Here is a 26,212-nt window from a genome sequence, read left to right on the forward strand (position 1 = left end):
TGCTATGATGAAGACGGTTACCAGCCATACTGCACCATCTACCATGAAAAATTAGGTTCACCTGACACTGGGGGACCTGACAGATGCTAGTCGGCATGGTTACCAGTCTTTTTGCACTGCCCCATGTGCCAATAGGCTGATGATGACGATGGATATCAGTCATATTGTGCCGTCAGCCACCCATGGCGGGGGGGGGGAGCAAGGATATTGGTGTTGAGTGCTGCAGCATCGCATCTATCTGCAGCATTCAGTAAAGATACGGTGACATGTAAAAGAGTCAACAGAGGATTGTTTTCCCTTTCACTTATAGGGGTGGGGGGGGGGTGCGTAAATTGCCGAGCTATGCCCTGACCCACCGCGGACACTGTGTTTGACCTTAGAAGCATTTGGAGCTCAGCCAAGAATGCAAATGCTTTTCGGAGACAGCAGGAACTGTGGGATACCTTGCGTCCTCAGTCCCCCCCTCCCTCCATGAGCGTCCATTTGATTCTTTGGCTTTCCATTACGCTCGTCACGCAGCAGCATGCTGAGTCTCTGCTATGCCGTCTGTCCGGAGATTTTTTAAAAATACTTTGGACCAGGCGTAACATTACAGTAATTCCCCTAATTAGATGCAGGAGTCTCCGAGCAAGATCACCCTGAGGACGGTCACTGAAGGAGATAGAGAGCGCATGCTGCGTGAAAGCCAGCACAAACCAGGGCCCTATGCAGCCATGCTCGGGGAGCCAATGCTCCCTGAGTACCTCATGAAAGCCTCGCGAGGAAAAGTGTGCTACCACGGAGCACCCAAAAAGGCAGCTCTCCCCAGGAACCTCCTGCGGAGGCTTTTCGATTACCTCCAGGAGAGCTTCGTGGAGATCTCCCAGGAGGATTTCTGTTCTATCCCCATATATAGAGAGACCTCCTTTTCACATAATTCAGATTCCTGTTATATTAAGAATAAAAGTTTACATGGTTAAAGCACTTACCGACTGCTCCTTCCCCTGATTCAGGATCTGGGTTAATGGCCGGGGATGGTTGGTAGGGGATCTCCGTGACGGTGATGAATAGATCCTGGCTGTCGGGGAAACCAGCGTTGTAAGCGCTGTCGCCTGCCTCGTCCTCCACAAACCCTTCCTCATCTTCCCCGTCCGCGAACATCGCCGAGGAACTGGCTGTCGACACTGTCCCATCGTCAGAGTCCATGGTCACTGGTGGGGCAGTGGTGGCAAGCTCCGTAGCGTCCATTTGCCGCTTTGATTTTTTGGTAGTCTTGTCTGGGGTTCTTGATTTTCACGCAGCGCTGCGTTGCATCCCGCCTGTATCCTCTGTCTCTCATGGCTTTGGAGACCTTCTCGTAGGTCTTTGCATTCCCTGTTTTGGAGCGCAGCTCCGAAAGCACAGACTCCTCGCCCCACACACCGATCAGATCCAAGAGTTCCCGGTCAGTCTATGCTGGGTCCCTCTTTCTATTCAGAGATTACATGAACTCCTCTGCTGGAGAGCTCTGCATCGCTGCCGGTGCTGCTGAGCTCGCCCCGATGTCCAACCACGAAATGAGATTCTAACTGTCCAGACAGGAATAGGAATTCAAATTTTCCCGGGACTTTTCCTGTGTGGCTGGTCAGAGCATCCAAGCTCGGACTGCTGTCCAGAGCGTCAACAGAGTGGTGCAGTGTGGGATAGCTCCCGGAGCTAGTAAGTTCGATTTGCATCCACACCTAGCCTAATTCGAGATAGCCATGTCGAATTTAGCGCTACTCCCCTCGTCGGGGTGGAGTACCGAATTCGAACTAAAGAGCCCTCTAGGTCGAATTAAATGGCTTCCTGGTGTGGACGGGTGCACGGTTATTTCGAATTAACGCTGCTAAATTCGAATTAAAGTCCTAGTGTAGACCAGGCCTCAGGGGTGTGAAAAATCCAGACCCCGAGATACACAGTTAAGATGACCAATCCTCTGGTGTAGACAGTGCTAAGTCTACAGAAGAATTCTTCCATTAATCTAGCTACCTCCTCTCTGGGAGGTGGATTAAGTACAGTACCAGGAGAACCCTTCTGTTTCTGTAGTAATGGTCTATACTGCAGAGCTGCAGCTGTGCTCCTGTAGCATTGTAACTGTAGACATAGCCCTAGGTTATTTGAGTTGGCATGAAGGTGCCATCAAGAATTGAATAGAATCAACACACATGAATGGAGAATCTGAAAGAGACAGTGAGAGCCTCAGAGACTGAATGTTAATGCTTAATGATGGGGAAGCGAAAGCAGGCTGAATGTAGGAACACAACATAGTTACACTGAGACAAGAGGAAAAGTGTCTTTTTTAAGATTGTTACTGAGAACACAGAGCAAAGACACAGCAAGATTGGAACCCAAGACGGATCTCAGAATAACATAGAATCTTGGCGCCATTTCTCCTACCAATATGGACTCTGACTTGAGCTTGGCTTTACCATGCTAACATAAGGACATCCAGAAGCTGTATTCCAGTTAACTAATAAATGCTACTTTGTTTTGAAAAGGCTTTCCTGCTCCACTGCTGGTATGCACTAATTGCATTGCTTCCGAAAGGTTTAGAAGTCTCTACAGGAGTTTGAACTAAAGTGCACTCACTGTAAGAGCCCACATTGAGGAACAGGAGTTTCTAGAGCCTGATGTCCCAATCCAGCAATTGCTGGGGCTGCATGGCCTTCCCTTCTGAAAAAAATGTGAAACCTTCGGGTCCCATAAAATAAAAGGGTTACTGTCAGGAGACTGTTCAAAGGCCAGGGCATAACACAGATCCTGTAAAACTATGAGAGCTGTCATTTAACATGATTCAATAGGATCACTTTAAAATCATGAGATTTAGATTAAATTTACCTATGGGCAAGTGTAAGACCTCTGGAAAATTATATTTAATTTACTGTATAACTTTGTTGTTGATTGAAAATGGCAGCCATTGGGTGCAAAATCTGGCCTTACAATTGGATGCTTGTTGTTCGACTTTTCAGCTTTTCCTCTATGACAAAATCGTTTTTAAAATCAATGGCCAGTCTCTTATTTGTCTTGTCTCCTTTCATTGTGACTTATGATGTCTGATATTGGGATCAAGAAAGTGGATGCCTGGATTCAAGCCTCCCAGAGGCATCTCAGCTCACTCTCATAATGCATTGCTGTCTCATGGATGCTAGTATACTGCTCCACCTAACGGGTTTAATTTCTGTTCCTTGTGGCACTATACAGTATTGAACTATAATTCATGCTCTTTGTGCTTCATGTCCTTTGTTCCCTCACTTTCACACAAGGAAAAAAGAAGAGAAAGACAATACTGTGAGAAGCAAATGTTCCACAACACAAATAAAAACCTGTAAAAAAACCAAACAAAAACAAAAAAACCACACATTCCACTTTTGACTGTTTATGAGTGAATTTGCAGATTCAACAAAAACAAAACTTAAACAGATGTTGAAGGTAAAATTAGAAGACAACTGATTTGCACAGGTGGTCCTACCACTTCAAAATCTGTTAACAATTCTCTTTATGTGCGAGTCAGAAAAAAATTGGATCCATTTTCCCAGAGCTGTGTTGGTTCTGCTGTGATGACAATATGCAAAAGCAGTCAAATTCTTATTTTTGTCATTGAAGTCAGCAGCAATAAATTTGAATACACACCAGGAACAGATCTGTGTATTGAGTAACAAGGTGCCATTTCCCCCATAATCCTTTTGCAGAGTAGAATTTCACTTGAAGGTATTCATATGATCTGTCTTGCGTAATTGCAGTTGGAAATAAGACAATAAAACTCATTAGTATTAGATATAGTATCCAGGATACTGTCCAGACAATTAATTTTGTAGAATCATCTCCTAATGGCAAATTCAGAACTAGTCAGCAGAACCTTCATCTGCTAATCCTGACCTAGTCACGGTCTCCTTTCCATTGGTGGATTAAGTACTGTAAAATCTGCCAGCCTATTCAATAATTGGGATAGGTGGGTGGAGCCCAGGAAGGCAACAAATAAGCCCTCCCTCTCACGTGCGGGAAGAGGCCATAGAACCCAGCAATGAACAGATTATATGGGACTAAAAATGAACAAAAAAGGATGGGGGTAGAAGATCAAAAGTTGACAGGTCATGAAACTTAAGTCCTCCCTTTATATATTAAACTGTACATCACAGGCAGCAGGATCAATATCTTATGTCTTTTGACAATATGTCTTAACTAGAGCTGAACACACTTATTTATGAATAATTTATCCTATGATTTTTTTTCCTTTTTTCTGTTTGTGAATTATTGACAAATGGAATTTGACATTTAAGAATTAATTTGTTACTGATAATTGTTCAAACGTGTTTTGAAAATGTGTAATTTGGCTTGTGAATTTGTCACTTAAGTCACATAGAATTGTTTCTGCTCCCTGACTGGATGACAAACATTAAATGCAGAAAGCACTTTTGACATGAATAGCAAATACTTGTATTCATGCCCAAATACTCTCTGTATTAGACTCCCCCTCATGAAAAGGTGGTGCCCCTGGTATTCCCCTTAAATGGGAATTCAATAACAGAGGAGGACAAGACCATGGAGGGGCTTGGATGGAGGTTATACAAAGAGGATATTGTCACACAAGCAGCACTTCCCCATTCTGTGCATTTCCAGCCAGGATCCACTGACTTTTTATCCTTTCTGCCAGGGAAAATAGAAGGGATGATCTGGGCCCCTAATCTGTTAGCGAAAACTATAATATTTCAAAATAGATGTGCTAAAATACCAGGGTACTTTGATACAAAAGCCTGAACTTTCAAACATGTCCACTAATTCTGGATGGCTGAGTTTATGAAACACCCAATTTGAGGTTAAGAGGCAGGATGGTCCAGTAGAAAGGATGCTAACGGTTCCAACATAGGCTTCTAGTCAACCTTTCACTACTCGTCAAACAATATAAAAAATGGAAAGGGAAGATGACAGATTTGTATAATCTTCTGTGAGTGGCATCTCATTTTGGTGCTATGAGAATGGCGCTTGGAGAGGACCATCACTTCTTCCACCCCCAACTCCATCTGACTGGTGGAGCCAAAAGGCCAGAGAGGAGGATCAGAGGAACGGAGTGCATCTGAACTCAGCCAAAGCAGAACCAATCCTGCACACCCCAATGGAGCGTACAGGTCCTTCATCTAGCCAGCCTGACCCTAGAGCAGCAGGGACCAAGTCTGCTGCAATGGTGAGTTTGAGACCAGGAGGTTTTCTTCCTGGATCTAATGGCCACTGCTCCTCCCTCAGACATCAATGCATCAGATCGAAAATGTGACCTGAGTGTAAGTTTTATTTTGCAACCAAGAGGAATAGAAACCTTTTTTTTTGTTAAGACTAATAGCTGATATTCTGGAGGCACCGCATCACTGGGATCTGGGACTCTAAATGCACGTGTCCTGTGCCCATGCCTTAATCTGGCCCTGGGAAAGCAAGAGTACATCTGAATCCCACTGATGGAAAGCCAAGCCCCAAGAGCCCATCTGGGCCTGCCTGATCACAGATCCTGCATAAGCTTAAAATATGAATGGCATAAACCAAGCTTCTCCCGCTTCTTATGAGTGGAGTTTGAGAGAGTAGCACTTTATATTTTCCAATTCAAGCACTAACTAGGCCTGAATAGCTTGTAATGGAAATTTCCCCCCCCAAAATTGTCTTTCAAATATAGCTAAACTTAATGTTTAAGAAGCTGAAGTCATGTACAAATGAAGTGAAACCTTTTATATTGTGTTCATTTAACAATAATTTTAACTGCATTCTTTTTTTATAGCTGCAATTCTGAATTTGCATCTTATTCTTCATTTTATACAGCTGTTTGATTGTTGTGTGTGTGTGCTGGTGGTTTTAAAAAAAATAATTGATAGCACACCTACAATGAAAGCAGGCATCTTCTGCAGAGTATTAGTGCAGACATTCCGCATATAGGAAATATGCATCCAGCTAACAACATGATTAGGCTCAAGTGACTGGGTAGGTCAAAGAGTTCACTTTATTTTCTATTTCTTCCATACCAACGGGAAAGGCTGCATAACCCTTTTAAAAAATAAAAAGTATAGCACTAATCACCAAAAGCCTTGTAGCAATCCCCAGGGCTGATTAGCTTTCAGTCACTTTCTGAATCATTTGACTCTAATAAGATTAAGCCAGTGCTTTTTCCCCCCTCTACCATTATTCAGAAGGTCATATTGACTATTCACCTCTTTAACATTGTAATTCATTGTGACTTAAAATGAGTCTTGGAACTAGACTTATGTAAATCTCACCCACTACATATGAACCATGTATAGTCAATGAATTATCACAAACTGACGGCCAGAAAAGGGCATTTGGGAAAGATTTATTTCAGGATGTGATCCCTATTGATTATGGGTTGTAATTGTTTAATGATACCTTATATGGGTTCCAGTGTGGGGTGGTAGGTGACCAGGGGTGTGTGCTGAGCCGGGGTTCCCCCCACCTCCCAATAGTGAAGCAGGTTCTCTCAAGGTATTTGGGTGACCCGTTCCCTGATGAGATCTCTGGTGGTGTGTTATTGTTTTGTGAAGGCAGTATTTAAAAACGTATCCCAGACTTTCTCCTCAGAGCATATTCTGCAGTATCTGAGTTCTTGGCTACAGATAACAGGTTTCTTGGTTAGTTTGGGCTGATTACTGGATATGTGAAGGTAAGTATGGTGATCTGAGGGTTTCTTATATATAGTGTTCTGTAGGGTTCCACTGTTGAAGCTGATCATGGTGTTCAGGAAATTGATGGTGGTTTGGGGCTGTTCTAGAGAGAGTCTGATGGATGGGTGGTGATTGTTGAAGTTGTGGTGGAAGTCTGTGAGGGACTTTAAGTCTACTGTCCAAAGGATGAAAATATCATTAACTTATCTTAGATATCTCATTGTTTTCATGGCCTATGAAGAGATTGGCACATTGGGGAGTCATACGAGTACCCATGGTTGTTTCCATGGTTTGGATAAAAAGTATTTGTTATGGAGTGTAAAATTGTTATGGATGAGTTTGGCGATATGTTTGGGGTGAATATCTGAGTATTGTCCATTGTCTTGTAGGTATTTGAAGTACACAGTGATGATATCAGTGTTAGGGATGTTGGTTGTTTAGGGAGGTGACGTTTATGTTGGCAAGGATGGTGTTCTGAGAGAGGATGTTTATACAGCATAATTTCTGACAGAAGACTATTTTGTCCTGCAGGAAGATGGTCCTTCGTGTGGGGAGTGCTTTGAGGATGGTTTCTGTGTGCCCTGATATTCCTTCAGAAGAGTAACATGACCAGATGATGGGTCCGCTTGGGTTCCCTTGTTTGTATATCTTGGGAAGAATACATAAGTTCCCTGGGATGGGTCTGTGGGAGATGAGGTTGTAGAATTTCTCTTGGCATTGTTGGGAAGGATTTGATGAGATCCTTCAATTCCTGGGTTGTCTTTGAGTTCAATATAGTAGGTGGTGTGGGAGAGTTGTTGGATGGCTTAATTAATGTAGTCCTTAGCCACGTTGACAACAACGGATCCCCCTTTGTCTGCTGGTGTGATCAATATCTTCTGGTTGGATTCAGGGACTGCGTAGATATCCTCTTGACAGTGGAGAGATTGTGGGGGATGTGATGTTTCATAAGGATTTCAGTCAATTTTTTTATTCCCCTGAAGTAATCAATGTAATGATCAAATGTATGGTTTCATCTGACTGGGGTGTCCAGTCAGATGATTTTTTTCTTGTTATGACTGTCGGTGGGGACATGGTAGTTGTGGATGGTGTCATCATAGATGTGAAAAAATTCTTTGAGGCAGAGAAGGCAAAAAAAGAATTCTTCCAGTTCTCCACATGTTAGTATGGTATCATGTTCTGTGGTGGGGTTAAGTGGTAAATATATTACCTCACCCATCTTGTGAGGTTATTTTTGAAGACATCCTTATTTTAAGGATCTGAAGATTCTATTATGGTTTTGATCACAATTGGACCCTTTTAGAAACCATCTTTGCTTTTCCTACAATCACCAGACAATACTTTAACATTCTCAGCCAAGAAAAGTCTCTACAGGATACCAGACTCATTAATTCTTAAAACATAAATAAAGCTTTCTGTGCAAATGATGAACAGCTGTATCAAGGAAACAGTTGGACCTCTGTATATCAGCTAAGAATTTCATTTCTGCCCTTTATCTTGCCAATCTATCGCTAGATAAGCAAAAGGTGTTAGATTCACCTGTCACTATTTCTGTAATTCATGATGTTATCAAACAATTTTATTCTAGGAAAGCATCTGGGACAGACAGTCATATCTGATATTTGCAGAGGTTCCAACCTCCCCTGAACATCTGTTTAGTTTATTCAATAACATAAAATAGGCATTTTTTCTCTTATTGCTCTGCATCACCATTCTTATAAGGAAAGACAAAACAATTTATATTCTCATATTTACAGTATTACTGTATACAGTACTGGGTGTAAAAAAAGTTAGCACATTCGGTTTACCTAGAATCCATTCTGTATAGATTGATGGTTTCTTACAGTTAAGAAATTGGAAACGGAGGAATAGGCCTCAGTACTTCACTACCACCCACTGCACACATCACCCAGTTAATAATTGGTTAGCAATTAACTATACCTTGCCTTTGCTAACAGCCTAGTCTATCATACTGTTTAAGTCATTTAAGTGTTTAAGCACATGGTTATTTTACAGTGTGGATGGGCGCGCCAATTATGCCACTACAACTTTTTGTGTTCAGCGAGTTCTCCCGCTTATCACAACTCTTTGTGGTTAGATATCTCCCAGAGTGCTTTCCCAATGTGTGGAGTCAAGATCACAGATTTGGCCAAGGAAACAATCAACCTTATGGAGGAGGGGATCCTATGTCACCCAGGTATGGTAATAATCATGAGTAACTCCCAATACAGATTTTACCACTGTCTACAGATAATCAATGTGGAGGCAATGCTGACATGTCTGACTAAGGTACCACAGCCAGAATGACACAGGAAACAGCAGCTTTGATCAGCTGCTTAAAGCTAAGGGCTATGGAAAGCACTGAAGGCATTGTCATGATTAAGATAGAAAAGGAAAAGAGCAGTGGGGGAAAAAAATAAATCACATCTAAATGGAGGAGAAGCATAACAACATTTTCTTTTTTGGACCAGCAGACCATCCAGAGATAGGCACAAATGTTAACTCTCTTTACACAGTATGAAAACTGTCTTGCATATTTTATATTCTAATACAAGTTATTTTCTCCAGTAACACCAGTCTGAGTCCCAACAGATATATTCAGATTACATTATGAAATGTGTATATATATGTATCACTGCAGTATTTACATCCCCAAGCATGCAAAAATTTTGAATCACTTTTGTAAGTTAAATTATATATTTTAATGGGATGGTTAGTTCTGTTATTTCCTATAATACTAATAATGGACTCCTTTCTGCCCTTCCTGTCTTCACTTTTTCTATGACTCTACAACCCAGATCCTCCCTAGTACAAATATAGTATGCTGGACTGTCTGTCAGTCAATCAGTTAAAAAAGCAATGTAAAAAATGGCATCTGACAAATACATCAGCACACAACTCACTTCCCTCCTGGAGTAGCTACTAATTTATGCCTGGTTTTAATGACCACAATAGGATGAAATGACTAATGGAGATTGGCATGGTGACTGGTTTGAGGGATTGTGATTGTAGTCACAATTAACCTGCAGTGTTAACATCCTCAGAGGATTTCCCATAGCCCTGAAGTGATCTTTATGGGTCACACTGGCCATAGAGCCAGAATCCATTGAAAGAGCAGCACAAAATGGTTGCAGTGGGTAATCTGGCTCTAAGGACATAAATGAATTAATCTCACAAATAGCCAATAATTGTACATAATTATCTAGTACTGAACAACTACAAATGCCACCTGGCGTTAGGTTACCATAATGATTACTGAACTCTTTACTTAATGGGGAATATAATATGTTGACAGAAGCTGTAGAAGTAACTGGAATAAAGTGCTACTCTAACTTTCTCTCTTTCGATTTTAGAATGAATAAGGTAAAGCATAGACTTCCTGGTTTACTCTAACTGACATGGCCGTTTTAAATTATTAATCTTCATACTGTGTAAGTGTTGTAGCATTTGTGGAGCTAATGAAAGCTATTTTAGTATGTTGCTTCTGTTTTATTAATTTATTTTTTAATGACAGAAGAAAGGTGTTATTGCTTCTGGCAGAAAGTCATATTTTTACCATTAAGTAAATCAAAGGTGTTGAAATTTGCAACATTATATTTCTTAGCTACATTTTCTTCTGTTCCATCTTGTTCCAATGACAGTTTACTGTCTTGAGCATTCAGCTGAGTATTACCTTGTCAACTTGTTATGCAAGGACTTAAAACTATGTACGTTTGTCTTGGAGATAAACTCTTCATGCCTTCCCCTGAATTAGGAAGATGAAGATCAAGGTCTGATCATTGTATTAATAAATAGGTGAAAGTTAAGTACAACTAAATCTCAAGATAGCATCGTACAAGATGCTTCTTATCTTTGGTTGAAATGGGGGTCACTTTATGCTATTGTAAAATGGCCTTAAAACTGGAGGATTTGGGCATAGGATGGTAAGTTCAGTGTAGAGAGACTCTGATGATCTAGAACAGGCAAAATGCCTCATACAACATTTTCCCTCCCGGTGTTCAGTGTAGAGGGAAAAGCCAGAGAAAAAGGCTTCATTCTACTCTGACATTCCTCCGGGGAGGATCCTGAGCAGCTGGTATAAATTATGCCAGTGAACTGGGCCAATATACAGTAGCTTCAAGATCAGGGAAGTGCAAACGGAGTTATATACAATAAGGGTAAAGCTCGCATGCAGGAGCCAGGCTTTCTTGGGGGCCAGGCCCAGACACTGGAATGAATTCCTGAAGGAGCCACCACCACCACCTTTCAGGCCAAGTGCAGGGCACACTTTTTTGACCTTCAGTAATAAAAATACATATCACATCATACAGAAACAAAAATCTATTTGTTAGAATCCATATGCCATTTTCCCCCTGAGAAGAGAAAGGAAGACCCACGTATGACAGAGGCTAGTCACATCCTTTCATGCACTTCTGGAAGGTTCTCAGACACCAGGGTGATGGGTGCAGTATAAAAATTTGAACTGAATAGAGTCCTTAGGCATAGGAATAAAAAGAGAAAGGATTAATCTTAGATAGTATATGTAGGATACCAATTAAGGGATAAATAATGGCTTTGAGAAGCAGCCGTCGTTTGCCAAGACTCCCTCCCACAGTGGAATCTCCAGGAGGCACTGTACTTAGGAAAGCAGAATGAATACCTCCCAAGGCCCCAGCAACAGGTCAGTCTCTATAAAATGAGGATTATAATACTTGCCTACCTCACAGGGATGACATGAGGAGAATTTTATTAAGGATTGTGTGGTACGCAGATACTACTGTAATGGGGTCATACATGTCCCTTAAATTGAGAGATATCACTATAAAAAGGAAGCAAAAAGCACTGTCTTGCACTCCCAGTCAACCCTGGCTGGTGTGAAAGGATTGTAGGTCCATGGTTCCCCCTCTTTCTACCCATCCCCAGCTGTAGAACCAAAATTGGAGCTATAGAACCCTTTGGCTTGAAGGATTTCCACTGAGAATGAGCACAATGTGCCTTGTACCTGCCTGGTGCTCCTGCAGATGGACTGGGCATAACCTGGTCCTAAATTATGTATACACATTCCGAGTAATTCTTCAACATTTAACTTCCCATAGCTTGTGCTTGAGTTTAAAATCTGCCAGTGAAGAAGAATGAAGTCAGTTTTCCATATGAAGCTGCATGGTATATTTTTTAAAAGAACTTACTATAACAATATATTATGTTTGTTTTGAAATGTAGATAACTGATTGTCATTTAGAAGCACACTTACATTTGGACAATAAGATAGAGTGGGAACCATTAAAAATGTTTTACCACCTGTAGTAGCCAATTTACCACAGAAAATTTAACTACTAGTGAAGTAGGCATTGTATCTGTTTCAGGGTTCAACAAGCATTCTCCCACTTTACATTTAAGGACGAGAACAAATCATTGTAAGAAAAAACTATGAAGTAAATTAATTTTAATGGCACTCATTGTAGAATATAACATTATTGTGCAAAACACAAGATTTACTAGATGTGTTCTGCCAAGTTACTAAAATATTGTTAAATAGTTTACTTGGTAAATGAATCCTAAATCTACCAGACACCATTACATTGCTAAAAGAAAAGGTCAGAGATTAGCGAGAAAAAAGCATTTCCTGAACACTTATCAGTAGATATTATGTACATCATGGAGCTATTTTGTTTCTTATGAATGGCTAAGGGGAATCTGTAATTACTGAAGAATAAACAAGGATAACTTCCATCATTAGAAGTTAACATGGCTATCAAGTTAATACATCTGTAAATGCATCACCGTTATGTTTAGAGAGAATGGTCATAAAGAAGGGCCTAAGGGAATATCTAGCCATTTATATACAAGACTTTATCCCAATTGCAATCAGTCCAAATAGCATAATAATGCTGACATTATTGAATACTCAAATATGGCTATCATTTCAAAATTACCCAGAAGTATTCAGATATTCAATTAAGTATTTTTAATGTCTGACTATTTCTGCTCAGCTGCAGCAAAGCTAGAAATAGCAACTCCTTATTTCTCCATTATTTTATTACTCTACATATTTTTGCAATATTTGTGTAACACTGTCACCTAGACTCTGACATTAAACATGGCAAACAAATGTGATCAAAGTGAAAATCCCCCTTTTCTGCTGGGCTGAAAATAACTCAGTTGGTTTGAAAACCTTGTGGCTCAAACCCATCATGACTGAAACAATCCAATGTGCTACATCACACCACTAGAAAAATCAGATGAAAAGTTTAGCGGTAAAATGTGATTTAGTCAGGTACCTACTTCAAACTATTTTTAAAAGCACGTTAGAAAAAGCTGCTTCAAAAATATGTAAATATTGGAGAACCTTTTGGATGTGGTTGTGTCTAATTGCCACTTGAAACTTTTAAATATGGGGTAAGCTATCAGAAGCTATACTGCCTATTTCCTATAGAAGTTCAATAATATATACATGTGTACTAAAAATTCCACCATCTTTAATTGACTTTCCAAGTTGTCTACACTTTAGAATCTAATAGCTTAGCTGGAATCATGGTTTGAAAAAGATAAAGCCTCAGGTCCTGGAGGGGTGTATGCTGAGAGGTAGAAACAGTGGGGTTGTTAGGGAAAACTCTCACAATTTTAAATTACTAAGAATACAAAAGTACCTCAAATGTCTTTTCTGGATAATTTTCTCTTCCATGCACTTTTGTGCTAGAAGACTTAATGTTAGATGAAGGAAAACAAAGAAAAAAAAATCTCCCTAACAAAGAAGTCTCATTCTCACCCTGTAAGATACTCCATCTTGAATCCCCATGCAGTCCTGCCACCAGGCAGACATCTTAAATGTAAAAGTTGGCAGCTACATGCACCAAAGAAAGGATAGATCTTTGAGAGTTGGTATGTACCATGCCTATTTATGGAGTGGGGGAAAACCAATAAAAGTTATTATCCTTAATTGGGTACTACTATGCAGACATTTGCAGGATCATCCTGTAACACAGGGGTTGGCAACCTTTCAGAAGTGGTGTGTCGAGTCCCCATTTATTCACTCTGATTTAAGGTTTGGCGTGCCAGTAATACATTTTAATGTTTTTAGGTGGTCTCTTTCTATAAGTCTAAAATATATAACTAAACTATTGGTGTATGTAAAGTAAATAAGGTTTTTTAAATGTTTAAGAAGCTTCATTTAAAATTAAATTAAAATGCAGAGCTCCCCCGGACCGGTGGCCAGGACCTGGACAGTGTGAGTGCCACTGAAAATCAGCTCACGTGCCGCCTTCGGCACACATGCCATAGGTTGCCTACCCCTGCCGTAACATGTGACCCCCAGTCAAAGATGCCTAGGGGTACTAGCTAATTGCAACAGTTTGGCACAAAAAGTTGGTGATTCGATGGATTTAGTAGACCTAACTCTTTTCTTAATTGTCCTTGCTTTTTCTTGCCTTCAGTTCCACAACAGTGTCTCCATGCTTGAGTTTATGGTTTATTTTAATTTTGCTTTATTCTGTGTCTTTGAAAAGTGTCTGTGGCCAGAACAATTGTTGTTGTTTTACTATCAATTGTAATGGGATACTGAAAGTTTTAACTCACTCATTTTATTCTCTTTCACTTTGTATGGTATATTGTGTATGAGAAATTGTCTGATCATGGAGGAAAGTGGTGGTTCTCTCCCCCTAGGTCTGTCCCCTGGATGTATTTGAATGTGTATTTTGTTTGACATGAGGACAGAGAAGTGAGCGTTTTCTTCCTCTTCAAATGTTTGTGCGGAATGGGTCTTGAAGAGACTCACATCAACTTCAGTCAGCTTTGGATACAGCCCTATAAAAGTTCATAATTTATTATGATTGTCTTGGAAAATGTTGTCTTTGGTGTGGATGAAAGATGAATCCACACGGAGAAAGGAAGTGCAATGAGTGAATTGAGTGGATGAGTTCATGAACCTAGTGAGTGTCAAGACACCTTGTTTGGATCAAACTGTTTATGACAGGTAAGAGTCAAATAGCAGCAGATGCTGCCTCATGTGATACAGCTTTGGCAAATGCCCCAAGAGGGAAACATGCAGGAGGCTAAGATAGAAAGAACAACAACTACTTCCTTCATCAGCTGGGAAATGTCCTAATTTATTAGTAACTAGGCTGACAATGAGAGCTGGTTGAAAAAATTGGAAGTTTGGACAAAAAGAAAATAAATGGATATTCATTCCCTTTTTTGTTATTGAACCATTCTAACAATTTTCATAGTTCTGTAAGAGACTGTCACCCTGATGTGGCATGTACCACTGAGAACTGGTTGAATAAGGCTGCAAGACTTGGTGCACATTTGGTTGCTCACAAGCCAAAGTAGCAAAAGAAAATGCATTTTCATCCTGCTTGCAATACATACGGTGGCCCAGCATAAACACCCATGTATTCAAGCAGCTGATCACATCCTTTATCTCTAGGGGCTTGGCTACACTTGAGAGTTGCAGCGCTGGGAGTTTACAGCGCTGGTCATCCAGCTGTGTAGGAACAGCGCTGGTGTGTGGCCACACTCACAGCTACCAGTGCTGGTGTGTGGCCACATTTGCAGCATTTGCAGCGCTGTTGGGAGTGATGCATTATGGGCAGCTATCCCAGAGTTCAAGTGGCAGCAACGTGCTTTTCAAAAGAGGGGGGTGGGGTGGGGTGTAGTGTGACAGGGAGCGGGGGACAGAGAGAGAGTGGAGTTTTGGAGCCAACACTGTGTGTTAGCTTCCTGCCTTGCAAAATCAGAAAATGTTCCCAACCCTTTACTCTTAATTCTTAACTGCAAACAGCCTGCATCCAACGGACTCCCTTTCTCCCCTCTGCCCCCGCTGTCTGTCAAGCAAACACTCACTCCCTGACTGCCTCATTCACAGGGGTTCTCTCATTTGATTGTTCACAGTCAGGTACAGATTGATCACAGCAAACAGGAGCTGTGTTTGTTTTTTAGATAAGCAGCTCCCGGAGCACGGAGCTCCGAGTTCACAACAAAACAAAGAGAGGCTGCATAACAAAACAAAGAGAGTAATTTAGTTAAAAGCATTCTGGGATATCTGCTAATACCCTGGAGGCCAATAACAGTGCTGGTGTGTGTCCACACCTGACGAGCAGCGCTGGATCACCAGCGCTGCACTCGTTACACCCCAAGCAGACCAGGTGTTCAGCCAGCGCTGCAGCCAGGGAGTTGCAGCGCTGGATGTGCCTTGCAGGTGTGGACAGTTACTAAGTTACAGCGCTGGAAAGCATCCACCAGCGCTGCAACTCTCAAGTGTAGCCAAGCCCTAGGATAAGATGAACATTTATGCTTCTGCTAATCTATAGGCTTCCATTTTGTATGCAAGATCAGCTGTAATGCCCTACTTCACTCGTGATATTGTGGATCCTACAATATTGGGCTTCCACTTCAATTTGGTTTTTAATTAGCTTTCTTTGCACAGTCCACAATTTTGCATACATGTAGAGTGTGCAATTAGTCCTGCCCCAACATTCAATGCCTGTACATTGTAAAAGGCTAAAGTTACTGGACTTGAGTTCTACAACAGTTTGTTAAGAATTTCATCTTCTGAATTTTATATTGCACCAGTCACTTTAAAAAAAAAGAATGTAATATAGTTGCAGCAAAATGGCTGGTTATCAAAAAAATTAGCAGGCATAATATTTCATGTTTTTATGGTCCCAGCAAATTTTTCTTAAACAAATAGGTCTACTGTTTTCCAAATTACCGCTATTAATAAAGGTCCATTATTACTTTTCCGTGATTTTTCATGTCTTATTTGCAACTCAGTTGCCATTATTTGAAGATCATTCACCAATTCAAGTTGGGCCTTATTTATATAGTATTGTATGCAGGCAGAGCAACTTACAAGCAGATAAACAAAAACAAAGAAAAGAGGAGGATTCATGCAGGTATACACCCTTGTGCAGAATACCCAGCCATTGAAAACAATTCAGATGTTGGCGTGGAAGCCGGACACAGAGCATGCAACTTCACATATGCTGGAGGTCTTAGAGTCAGTCAATACTTCTCCAGAAGTGGAAGGGGCAGGCCCGGGAGGGCATTGTTAAACAGCCAAGGGGATCCACTGTTTCAGAGCAACCCTGGGAGCTTCTGCAATGGGACTCCTAGATAGTCCACAGCAGAGATTAAAGCTCCCACCTTTGTCCAGGAGTCAGAGAAGGCATGCAGCGCTATTGCCACATAACTTCAACACAAGCCTGGCTGGTGCAGAGAGATGCAATTTACAGTGGTCTCTTGCCCTTCAATTTTACAGTCTAAATTAAAACAGCACAGCAGAAGTGACGACAAGACTATGGTGGTTTAAGATAAGATGGGAAAACATCAATAAAGTCAAGTAGAGGGGAGGTACTCTGGGCGGGGGGGGAAGTGGTGTTACCATAAAAAGTGGGTTACTTGTATAGATTGCTTTTACTTGTTGTTTCACTTAGAGGTTATTTAAAATTTGTTTTAATGATTGAAAACTGTTTTATTATTTCAGGCTATTGTATATATTTTTCCTCAAGGATTTTAACATGTATATGAACATCAGCTGAGATGGACTGCCACACATCTTTCTGATAAATTTGTTGTCTTGAGGACTCTAAGAAGCAATGAAATTAGTTTAGACTTGGTGACCATAAGATACAGATAACTATAGTACACATCAAAAGTGATAATTAATACAGATTAATTTCAGATTTGTGCATGAAAGCTAGCAGCTTTGAGGCAAATTAAGTATTTTCTTTGCAGGTGATTCAAAATGTTATCCTTTTTCAGATTACCCAGTTAAAGTGTAAAAGATAATAGGCCCAAATCCCGCATTTGTTGATGTCAAATGGGGTTCTGACATTGACATAATTGGGCACGAAACCTAACCTAATATCTGCTTTGTGAATCTATGGATTACAAACTCCTGTCATTGTGTTTTTTTTTAAATACAGATTAAAAAAAAATTCATATAAACCCGATATATGAGTGAGGGTATAAGAATAATTGTTATCAGTGACAAACTCCTTTGCTGGAATATTCTTGTTAACACATGCACTTATGTCTCAGTATTGTTCTACTGAATCTCACCATTCTTAAAATTAATCCTTTAATCTTTACACTTGCTGAAATGTTTGGCCCTGGGAATTCCATTTTACAATTACTGCTTCTCAGGGGAGAAGCAGTCTCTAAGGCAGCTAGGTCCCATACTTATTATAACAAAAACGTTGAATTGTACTCCAGTATGACATTGGAGTCAGTGCAGAATGCAAAAACGCATACATCTTGATTACTTACAAGAGTAGGAGAAGATGATGAGTATGACCGTCTCAGCAAATGCATTTGACATGTTCACATTTATATAATGTGTTATTTAAAATACTGTGGGTTTAAGTAGCTATCAGTCCATAAATCTCAAATTAGTCACCATCCCACGTTTACAATTGTGGGATAAAATATTCATTTTAGTGGCTTATTGATTTGAACTGATAACATCTGCTTTTAAATTAAATATTTTTCCTGACAAATAAAGAATTATATAAATTACTCATCAAAACCATTTTATTATGGTCTTTTTTTATCTGACCTGTGCTTTAACTGAATTAGTAACCTTTCTATAGATTTTAATTGACAATTCTAGTGCCTAGCCATTTTACTTCAATAGAGTCCATTTTGAACTCTCATAGAATTTTAATGTTTGTTTTCTAATTAGGACAATTAACCTCCACTTACCAGCTTTTTAAATTAAATGGATTTTCTCTATTCTCAGACCTATCATTAGGTGAGAAGCTGTGAGCCTTTTATTATTTTCCTTTATACTTGCCTCTTCCAGATTGCATACAATGTTTTTGCCTACAATAGAGCAGTTTATTAATTCTCCCTGCATACTGGAAGCTGTAAGATCTAAAGAAAAGAGCTTTATCACTTGTTAAGGAGATCCTTTTCCAGTTAAACTGTTCCTTGCAGCCAATCAATTTGTCATATCAGTGGCCTATCTTTTGAGAGAGTCCCTCTGAACTAAAGCTGACAGGGTTAGGCCAGGGTCAGTTGTCTTATAAATCAAAGGCAAAGACAATTTAAATCACCATAGAGGAGAGAGGGCTAAGGATTAGCACAGATGGCATTATCTGCTAGTTGACATTGAATAAAAACACATTTGCAACAATCTGGTTCCAGGATTTTCCTCCCTCCCTATCACACTTACATTAATTAGAAAAGTTAGAAAAGGGGCTTATAAGCCATTTATCTAGCAGGCTCTAAGGCTAGCAATTTTAATCATGATGGTCTTTAGACAAAAATTTAAGATTAAAGGCTATCAATCTTTGCTGTAAGCTATCAACATTGATTGACCTAAAAGTGTATTAAGGGTAGATGTAGCATCTAAACTCCAATCCTTGGGATGAATGCCTTATTTAAAGATTCTGTTTCCAAGTGATCCAAATAGCATGAAAATTCATATACTGAAATGAAGGTATAATTTCAAAAGTGCCAAGTCATTTAACTGTTGTAAATTCCATTTTTATTCTATGTACGTCAATTTCTATCTTGTTCCTGACACAGTCTTGAAAGGATTTGTGTATTCCTATGTACTGTCACAATTCTTTGAAAGTAAATGTTAATATGCATCTAGGTATTCAAGACTTGTGCAGTGGAAAAAAACTATTGATTAGCTAAAAGGACTGGACCATACACCTAAGTTAAGGCCTGATCCAAGGCCTGATTCAAGTGGATAGGAATATTTCTAAAAAGTTCACTGGACTTTGGATCAGGTTGGGGGAGAGGTGATCACAATTATTTTTAAGACATATTCTACACTCAAGAAAGAACAGTACTATACTGTACAAAAAACTTTGGGAAAACATTCCTGTATGGTCTGATCCTGTGCCCATTGAAGTCAATGGGCAAATTCTCTCTAAGGTCCATATTATGAATCACTGACCGACATTACCAAGCCATGATTCACATGAGTAGTTCAATTAATTTCAGTGGAACTAATTATGTGATTTTTGTAAATTACATGCTAATCTTTTGTAAGAATTATATTTCATGTCTAAAATTCTGCCAGTTTCAGTCTCTATAAGATTGCCATTATGCCAAGCTTGGAAACAATTAGAAAGATGTTAATTTTTGCAGAAAATTTTGTTTTGCTGTTCTTCATTCCTGGAGAATCCACCTTCACAGCAAGTGGAAGATCACAAAATCTGTAGTTTTAACTACAATTAATAGAATTGCTGTGTAGGCTTATCTCACCAACTTCTTTCTACTGCTCTGTCAACATGTCCAGAACAAGCTCTAGACATGCTAGCATCAACACGAAATGTAGTCATTACTGTCTACTAAATCTACAGAATTTAGATTACAATGTGTCAGAACCTTTGGAATTTACCTCCCCTTTTGGAAGCTTTTTAACACAGGTAAGTGCTGTTTGACAATGAATAATAATAAAATCACCTACAGAACAGTGTTACAAGGCTCATAAGCTTCATTAACTTCCTAGATCCTCAATAATAGTCAGAGTAATTTTAAGTACATACATGTATATTTTGGTTGTTAGCACTCACAGAATATTCCCATACCTATGCTATAACTTTTCCTGGAGAGCAGAAGGGGAATAAACTGAGAAGGGTAACTAAGCAGATCATACTGTTAGGTAAAAAGCAAGTCCTACTCACCTCTCCAGCACCCGAGTTTGTGCGGAGTTGGTATAGGGCTCAGAAAACTGTCAGAGACCAGACAATAATTCGTTGATCAACGGGCTCACACCATCCTTAGCTTAAGAGCAAAGCTTCGGAGTAAGTGTGGCAAGTTTATTAGGGGTGAGCATCAATGTTTATACACAGAAGTAAACAAAGTGATTAACAGATCATAATGGTCATGCATAATCAATCAAGATTCTACAGGATAAAACAGGTTAAAATGTAAATTAGAAAAGACAAAGGAGGATATGACTACTTATTGGGAGGGGGGAGGTGTCAGGAGTAGTTCGCAGGTCAGAGCCTTGATTAAAAGTTTCAGACAGAGACATCAAGTCTGGATTAAGTTTAAACTCATGAAAAGTTCAGACTCAACATTCCTCCATTTGTAGCTTTGGGATAATTATTTACCAAACGCTACACCCCATTTTAAGGAGCCAAGGGCCGCTTGGCAATTTCAGCCTGGGCCAACTCAAAGAGAGTAAGGCCTTTGGCTGAAGTAGGAAAAGAATAAACTGACCCACATGAGTTTATGAGGGAGGGGACACACTGGATGCAGCAACACAGTATTATAAGGATTACTATGGCCCCAACAATACCCACCAAGAGTTTTTTAACCCACTCAAATCCAGGCAGCCAATTCCATAAGGCTCCCCACCAATCATAAGGTGGCTGGTGTGTTCCATACATTGCGTTTCGGGTATTCCATTTCTCAAAGTAGGAGGTAACCCACCACCCGTTGGACCACTGTTCCCCTGGTAACGCAGAGGGGTCGTTGTGCGAACCGCAGAGGCACAATTTGGTAGTGGTGTTTTTAAAGTGCAGTGTAGTACTGCTTGAGCAGTTGTAGAAGGCAATTGTATATCCCTTAACAATTAGTTGGACACCCTCGTGATCTGAGCAGGGTTTCTTAAAAGCTGACTCTGAAGGCTTGTGGGGGATTTACATATGGGATAAGTGGGATGCACAAGGCTTGAAGCCAAGGTTTTTACTAAAGGCGGTGCCATTAAAATACATGTTGCATTTACTGGTTCCCACAAAAGTTGACCCTTTTTCTTTAACAAAACACAGTGATCCTGTCTGATTGGTTACCCTGAGATATCTGTTAATTGGCACTCCTGTTTTGTCCCATGTAAGATTGTGTTGGACTGGATCTTTTATTCTAGCCAGTGGCATCCAAGTCATATTAGCAGTGGTCAGGGGAATGGGTGTGAAGGGGAGTCCCTGTTCTGCATTTACTGGAAATTGAGTACATACCCAGCAATTACTTCTATTTCCTAAAATACGAGTTTTAACCTCGTGGGAATATCTAATAAAAGCATTATCTTTATAAGCAGAAAATAAACTAAAAAGGCATAATAAAAAACATACAGTTGTCAGAATAAAAGGTCCTCTCATTTTTTTCGAGTCAATTTAAGTCTGATGTCTGAAAGAGGTAAGCTGGTCCACTGGTCAGAGGCAGTATCCTTAGTGGTGGCAAGAGCTGCTGGTCCGTCACTGTGGTCCACTACGGCTGGCTTGACGTGGGAGTGGTGGATCCAGGATTTGCGTCCTTCCAGGAACACTGCAGTCTGGGTTGTTAAAAGAACCTGGTGGGGTCCAGTAAACCTCGGCTGGAGGGCGTCGCCCCGAACGAACTTTTTGGCCCAGACGAAGTCCCCTGGTTGGAACGGGTGGATCTGTTCTTCCAGCGGCACGGTCTGGGAAAACTGTGAGGCTTTCCAAAGGGTACGGAGGCGAGCCTGTAGGGAGAGAAACTGGCACGCGGTCATATGATCCCCTCCCAATAGTGAAACATCAGCACGTGGTAGCGCCCCGCCTTTGAAAGGGGGGTGTCCATAGAGCAGTTCAAAGGGGGATAATCCCAATACACGGGTTGGGCGAGTGCGAAGGTGAAACAGGACCAAGGGAAGTACCTGAGGCCAGTTTAACCCTGTTTCCTGACAGTATTTAGCCAATGTAAGCTTAAGCTCCCTATTCATACGCTCAACTTTCCCGCTAGACTGGGGTTGGTAGGGTGTATGAAAGGAGTGTGAAATGCCCAGTCCTTGTTCTAAATGGCCAAGGACATTACCAGTAAAGTGGGGTCCGCGATCTGAATCAAGTATGAGAGGGATGCCAAAACGGGGTACAATGTCTCTAAGGAGGATCTTCGCCACTGTGGCAGCAGTACAATTAGCAGTAGGAAAAGCTTCGACCCATGAAGTCAGAGGGCAAACCAAAACAAGGAGGTGCTTTTTCCCAAAAGCCTTTGGCATATCTGCAAAGTCAATTTGAAGATGTTGAAATGGAGCAGCAGGTGGCGGTCTTCCACCCTTAATTTTGTTAAGAGGTGGAGCAGGTCCATTTCGCTGACATGTGCTGCATGCTTTCACTATTGACAGGCAGTAGGGTTGAATGCCTGGAGCATACCAAAAGCGAGCGATGGTGTCCACAAGGGCGTGTGTGCCGTAGTGACCCCCCTTATCATGGTGCCAGCGAACTGCCACGGGGTATGTGGAGCGAGGGAGGCAGGCTCGGCCATCCGGCATAAGCCAGGTCCCTTTGACCAGAGTGGCTCCGAGGCTCTCCCACGACTGTAGTTCAGCGGGTACTGGTACGGGGTAAAAGCATACTTGCTATCAGTAAAAATGGTAACGGTCTTACCAGCGGCCAACTGGCAAGCTCGGGCCAGGGCGTAGAGTTCGGCGGCTTGGGCTCCCCAGTTGCCTGGCAGTGAGGCGGCCTCTTGAATGTCCCATTCAGAGGTGACTGCATAACCGGTGAAACGCTTGCCATCAACATAGAAGGAGCTTCCGTCCGAGAAGAGGATGCAATCAGGGTTGTCCAGTGGCACGTCAAACAGGTTGTTCCTTATCTGTAAGATGCTATGAACTACTTCCACACAATCGTGCTGATCCTGGAGGACTGGCAGGTCAGGAAGCAAGGTAGCTGGATTAAGGGGCCCACACCTTTCAAAAATTAGGTTAGTGTCTTCTAGGAGTTCGGCCTCTAGCTGCTGCTGACGATGGGCCGAAAAGACTTGGGTCGTGCCCCTACGCAGAAGGGCTGAGAAGGCATGAGAGGTCCAGACCGTGGTAAAATGACCCAGGGTCAGGCTCTTTGCCTTTGTGATCAGCAGGGCAGCTGCTGCCAGAGTCCGGGTGCAGGATGGGGTTCCCTGAGCGACAGGGTCAATCTGCTGGGAGTAAAAAGCAAGCGGGAAATGGTGGGGCCCGCTCAGCTGGGTAAGGACGCCACTAGCAATTCCGCCCCTCTCGTGGACAAAAAGGTGAAAGGGTTTGCTGTAATTGGGGGGGGCGGAGAGACATGGAGGAGGCCACACTGTCCTTGAGTAACTGAAAGGCTTGAATCGTGTCTGGGGACCACTGCAAAGGGTCAGGAGCAAGGTTAGCAGTCAGTCGGTGGAGCGGTTTGCTCAACTCCCCGCAGGACGGCAACCAAGGTCGACAGAAGCCAATTAATCCTAAGAAACCTCGAAGTTGTTTCTTGGTGTTTGGCAGAGGGCAGTTTTGGATAGTCTTTATGCGGGCTGGGTCCATTTGTCTCCCCTCTGGGGTTAACAGGAAGCCCAGATATCGGACCTTCTGTGAGACCCACTGAATCTTGTTAGGGTCTACCTTGTGGCCTCTGGTGTGTAGGTATAATAAAAGTGCCTTACCATCGATGCGGAGGGCGGCTTCTTCGCGGTTACCTAGTAGGATGTCATCTACGTATAGGACTAACGTGGATCCCTGCGGACTGGTGAAGCCTTCCAAGTCGTGGCGGAGGCATTGGCTGAAAATCGTGGGGCTGTCTCTGTAGCCTTGAGGAAGTCGTTGCCAGACATAACTTTGTCCCTCCCAGGTGAAGGTTGCACAGGAATGCTGAAAAAGGCTGATTTTAAGTCAATAACAGTGAACCACTCAGCATCCCAGGGGATTTGGCTGATGATAGTAGCTGGATCAGGAACTACTGCATGAAGAGGGACCACATACTGATTAATAACCCGTAGATCCTGTACAAAGCGCCAACGAATAGGGTCTCCGTCCTTTTTAGGAGGCTTTTTTGACAGGCAGTATAGGGGTATTACAGGGAGTGCGCTGAGGGCGGACTAGCTTTTGTGCAATGAATCCCTCGACAATGGGGCGGATGCCTTCCCGGGCTTCCAGCGACAGGGGGTATTGGGGGACTGACGGGGGGGCTAAGGAGGGCTTCACTTGAATCCTTACTGGCTCTGCCGAAAGGAGCAGGCCAACATCAGTGTCAGAAATTCCCCAGAGGGTTGAAGGCAAGTCAGTGAGGTCAGGGGAGAGAGAGGGGGGGGTTTCCCAATTACCCTGAGTTAGGGCCGAATCTCCTAACACTGTCATTAATAATCCTACCCCTTCAGGAGTGCAGGTTAAAGTAGCCTCAAGCTTACAGAGTAAATCCCGGCCCATCAAAGGGATCGGACAACCTGGGGAAAAAAGAAAACGGTGAGAAAAACATTTATCAGCATAAATAACATTTAGAGGCAAAGTGAGTCCCAGAGACTGTGGATTGCCTTCCACCCCAGTTGCAGTTTTAACCTCAGAGGATAGCCAGGGAGAGGGGGCATGATTTAAAAGAGAGAAAGTAGCTCCAGTATCAATGAGGAAACAGACAGGCAGTCCCTGGACTGAAAGGGTTAGATGAGGCTCTTTGCTGGGAGGGGAGAAAGTGAGGAAAGAGCCGGCTAAAGACATTAAGGAAATAAGACCATCACATTGTTTGCCTTCGCCCCCGGGGTACCGTCATTGAGAAGGCTGAGTTCGCTGCAGCTGTTGCTGTTGCCCGTAGTTGATCCAGGCCTGAGGAACGGGCTGGGCTGGTGGTGCAGGAGTGTATTCGTCCCTGGTGTAAGTATCTGCGGATGCGACCGGACCCTCTGGGCGTCCCCAGGGGCATTCATGTTTAAAGTGACCGGGTTGTCCGCACTGAAAACAATTTCCTGGTGGCTGGGGTTGCCTCACGTTTAAAGTGACCGAGCTGTCCGCACTGAAAACAATTTCCTGGTGGCTGGGGTTGCCAGGACCCTCTTCCCCGAGCACCCTGAAATCCCCTGCCACGGCCACGGCTTCTGCCTCGAATACCACCGCGAAAAGCTAAAGCCATTAACTTATATTCTTCCTTTTTCTCTTTCTTTTTACTACTTTCCCTTTTTTTTTTTTTCCATGCAAAACTCCTCCCGAGGTGTGCCCCTCCATTTCCTCCTTATCCCTCTGCAGAGATTCCAATCTGGAGTCCTGCAGATTCCCCTCTGCGCCCTGGAGAGAGTCCCCTTGCTGAGGAATAGGGGCAGGTGCAGTGGGGACCAACTGACGAGTTAAAACACGCCGTGGTTTACACCCTTCATTGAAATAACATGGAGGGGGTTCACTCTCGGAAGAATACCTGACTGCCATAATTTTTAAAGATTTCCACAGCTCTGCTGCTGTGTCCCAACAAAACCAGTAACATAACTGTCCCGGATGGTCTTTTTCGATCTGGCTCCTTACTCCTCTTAAGGCAGCCTGTTCGAAAGAGCCATACGAAGGCCACCTCATCTCCGGGTCGGCCAATACCGCGGTATACCCAGTCCAATTCCTTACACACAGTGTGTACAACTTCCTCCTAGACATTCCTGTCTGTACTGGGAGTTTCCCTTCATTCCATAACTTATTTACAATCCCCAGCGGACTCTCAAGAGGCACGCTAGTCCCTTGACCCATGGTGTCTGACAGGAGCCCTCCAACTGGCGTTTATCCTGCTGTCCAGTACACGACCCCTCAATATTGAATTGGCTGGGAGAAATCTCCCGTGGCGCCTGCCAATTCGTATATGAGTGGTCTGACCACTGGACAGAGGCACCGCACCAGAAGGAATCCCGGACGAGCCCCCAAATTGTTAGGTAAAAAGCAAGTCCTACTCACCTCTCCA

Source organism: Mauremys mutica, chromosome 1, assembly GCF_020497125.1.
Source record: "Mauremys mutica isolate MM-2020 ecotype Southern chromosome 1, ASM2049712v1, whole genome shotgun sequence".
Taxonomy (NCBI): Eukaryota; Metazoa; Chordata; order Testudines; family Geoemydidae; genus Mauremys; species Mauremys mutica.